Here is a 3,916-nt window from a genome sequence, read left to right as displayed (position 1 = left end):
CTGTCTGTCTCCAAAATGTCTTGAATTTTAGGGACGTTCTTAAAGTTGTGGGCCTTCTTAGAGGGCCTCTTAGATCAGAGACCTAAGCTTTCGTGGTTTTGAAAGACTCCGAAGTAGGTTCAGAAGGTGTTGATGTAGTGACCGCAAACCCCGTGTGGGCAGCCATCGTGTCTAGCACAGAACTTGGCAGAGAGGGGGCGTGGAATACGTGTTTGTAGGGGGTCAGCCAGGTAGTTAATTAAGGACAGTAGTTCCCCCGTTATCTGTGGTTTTGTTTTCCCTAGTTTCAGTTACCTGTGGTCTACTGTGGGCTGAAACTATTAAATGGAAAATTCCAGGAATGAACAATTCATAAGTTTTGAATTGTGTGCCATTCTGAGAAGTGTGATGAAATCTCACACTGTTCCACTCCATGCCTCCCAGGACCTGAATCGTTCTTTGTCCAGTGTGTCCACAGGGTACATGCTGCCCACCCGGTAGCCACTTAGTAGCCAGTCTCAGTTATCAAATTGACTATCACGGCATCACAATGCTCGTGTCCGAGCAATCCTTACTTTACTTAATGGTTCCGAAGTGCAAAAGTAGTGATGCTGGCAATCTGGATATGCTAAAGAGAAGTCGTAAAGTGCTTCCTTTAAGTGAAAAAGTAAGTATGTATAGCAAGAAACAGTACATATATGGAGTTCAGTACTATCTGCAGTTTCAGGCATCCACTGGGGGTCTTGGAACATGTCCCCTGTGGATAAGGGGGGACACTGTAGTTATTTAGTGCACTAGGCTATTAGTTTTAGCCCTCACATTTGAGTCATTCAGTGATTTGGAGTTAATTTTTGTATACGATGTAAGTAAGGGGTCCAGTTTCATTCTTTTGCATGAATACCCGGTCTTCCAAGTACCACTTGTTGAAAACTTATGTTTCCACATTGAATGTTTTTAGCACCCTTGTTTAAAATCAATTGACTATGAATATAAGGATTTATTTCTGAACTCTAAATTCTTTTCTATCGATTGATATATTTAGCCTATGCCAGAGTACACCATTGTGTTCATTCTAGCTTTGTGGTAAGTTTTAAATTGGGACGCGTGAGTCCTCCAAACATGTTATTCTTTTTCAAGATTGTTTTGTCTATTTTGGATCTCTTGCCTTTCCATATGAAATTAATATTGGCTAGTCGATTTCTGCCAAGAAGCCGGCTGGGATTTTGATAGAGAGAATGTCGAATCTGTAGATTGATTTGGGCAGTATTGCCATCTAAACAATAGCTTGCTTTCCAATTCACAGACAGGAGATATCTTGCCATTTACCTAGGTCTTCTTTAATCCCTTTCAACAATGTGTCGTCATTTTTAGAGTATCAATTTTGCACTTCTTTTGTTAAATGTATTCCGAAGTAGTTTTTGATGCTATTGTAAATGGAATTGTCTTCTTAATTTCACTTTCAGATTGTTCATTGACGGTTTATAGAAATACAGTTGATTTTTGCATGTTAATCCTGCATCCTGCAACTCTGTTTATTAGTTCTAATAGTTCGTGTGTGTGTATCTTCCTGAGGATTTTTTATATATAAGGTCACGTCACATGCGAATATAGTTTTACTTCTTTCTTTCCTATCTAGATGTCTTTTATTCCATTTCGTTGCCTAATCACCCTAGATAGAACCTCCAGCTCAATGTTTAAAGAACTGGTGGGCGTGGACATCCTTGTCTTTTCCTGATATTAGGAGGAAAGTTTTTGGTCTTTGACTATTAAGTGTAAAATTAAGCGAATGTTTCGTAAATGCCCTTTTTAGGTTGAGGAATTTCCCTTCTATTCTTAGTTTTTTGTGTGTATTTTTTATCATTAAAGCATGTTGAATTTTTTTTCAAATGCTTTTTCTGCACCTATTGAGCTGATCATGTGGGTTTTTCTTTTGTTCTATTAAAAAGATGATTGAATTGAATAATATTGGTATATTGAACCCAACCTTGCATTCCTGGGATAAATCTCACTTGATCATTGTGTTTCTAATTCTTTTTTATATGCTAGTATTAGGTTGAGTATTTTTATATCTATAGTCATAAGAAATATTGATCTGTATTTTTCTTTTCTTGTGATATCTTTGTCTGATAGTAAGGTAATAATACTGACCTTAAAATGAGTTGGGAAATGTTTCCTCCTCTTCTATTTTTTGAAAGAGTTTGTAAAGGAACCAACTTTTGATTGTTGATTTTTCTCTATTGTTTTTCTATTCTCTATATCATTTATTTCTGATTAAATATTTATAATGATTTTTCTTCTGCTTGCTTTGGGTTTACTCTTCTTTTTCAAATGTGTTAACAAGGAATGTCAGGTTATTAATTTGAGATCTTTTTTAATATAAATACTTACAGCTATACATTTATCTCTGAACACTGCTTTTACTCCACTTACTCCAATTTTGGTATGTTGTATTTTTGTTTTCATTCATCTCAAAGTATTTTCTAATATTCCTTATGATTTTTTCGTTGATCCCTTGGTTATTTAGGAATGTAGTGTTTAATTTTCACATATTTGAGAATTTCTCAAATTTCCTTCTGTTACCAATTTCTGGTTTCTTTCCATTGCGAGAACATAGTTCACATTTCATTTCTTTTAAATTTGTCGACAAGGCCTAAATTTATTAAGAAAGGCCTAACATATGGTCTATTCTGGAGGATGTTCCATATGCACTTGAGAAGAATGTGTATTTTGCCACTCTGTGTAGTGTTCTGTAGCTATATCTGTCGGGTCTAATTGATTCATACTTAAAGTCTTCTATTTCCTTTTGTTCTTATATCTAGTTGTTCTAGCCATTATCAAAAGTGGGATATTGAAATCTCTCATTAGTGTTGAATTGTTTATATCTCCCTCCAATTCTGTCAGCATTTACTTCATGTATTTTGGGGCTCTCTCTGTTTTTAGGTGCATTATGTTTCTAATTGTTATGTCTTCCCGAGGGAATGAATCTTTCATCAGTATAAAATGATCTTCATTGTCTTTAGTGACAATTTTGGCTTTTTAAAAATCTGATATTAGTATAGCCACTCCAGCTCTCTTTGGATGATATATCGTTTTTCCTTCTTATAATCTATATGTGTCATTGAAACTAAAGTCTATCTCTTGCAGAAAGCATATAGTTCAATTGTGTGTGTGTGTGTGTGTGTGTGTGTGTGTGTGTTTAATCTATTCTGCCAATCTCAGTCTTTTGACTAGCGTGTTCAATCCATTTACATTTAATGTAATTACTGGTAAGATAGGATTTATGTCTGCCATTTTGGTGTTTGTTTTCTTTATATTGTATATTTAAAAAAATTCCTCCTTTACTGCCTTCTTTTGTGTTAAATAGATGCTTTCTAGTGTACCATTTTAACTTCCTTGTAATTTCTTTTACTATGTTTATTTCGGCTCTTGTCATAGTGCTTAATCCTGGGGATTATAATTAACATCTTAATTTATAACAGTCTGTTATAAATTTCCTGGGCATGTATAGTTTTGCACTTGCATATGGCCTTGTAGATTTTCAGCAATATGCCGGAGCTTTTTAAGATGTCCTCCTATGGGCATCTCATTCCCCAACTTTTCCTTTTATGTTTTTTTTTCAGCTGCTTCTTTGCTCCAAATGTTTTCACCACCTTGGGCAGCATCAATGTTAAACGATTGCTGCTGATCTTTGTGGACAAACACCCCGGGGAAAGGATATTCTAGACAGAGTGAGCTCTGAGTCAGGTTAAATTAAAACAAGCCCTGTGAGTGGAGGCTTTTAGGGAACTTCCAGACAGGTCAATAGTGACAATTCCCTGGGGATAGAGTGCTGGGGGAATTCTGAACTCATTGTGCCTCTTCCGGTGGCTGCTAGGCTGCTTGTTTTCCTGGTAACTGTGATCGTGAAGCTTTTGGTTTTTAAGGTTTTAACAGAGCT

At 35.9% G+C, this 3,916-nt stretch overlaps 1 protein-coding gene and 1 long non-coding RNA gene across 5 annotated transcripts in view; both read left to right on the top strand.

The window, feature by feature from the left end:
* SH3TC2 (SH3 domain and tetratricopeptide repeats 2) overlaps window positions 1-3,916 on the top strand; it is a 52,885-nt gene that overhangs the window by 36,052 nt on the left and 12,917 nt on the right. The window lies entirely within an intron of this gene.
* Window positions 3,696-3,916, top strand: part of LOC112475228 — a 2,856-nt gene continuing 2,635 nt past the window's right edge. The window contains exon 1 of the long non-coding RNA XR_003044618.1: window positions 3,696-3,902. This is a non-coding gene — a long non-coding RNA (uncharacterized LOC112475228). The remainder of the gene's footprint in view (window positions 3,903-3,916) is intronic.

The sequence above is a fragment of the Pteropus alecto genome, unplaced genomic scaffold (assembly GCF_000325575.1).
Source record: "Pteropus alecto unplaced genomic scaffold, ASM32557v1 scaffold40, whole genome shotgun sequence".
Taxonomy (NCBI): Eukaryota; Metazoa; Chordata; class Mammalia; order Chiroptera; family Pteropodidae; genus Pteropus; species Pteropus alecto.
Note: the sequence above shows the minus strand (reverse complement) of the source record. Positions and strands in the feature narration are given on the sequence as shown.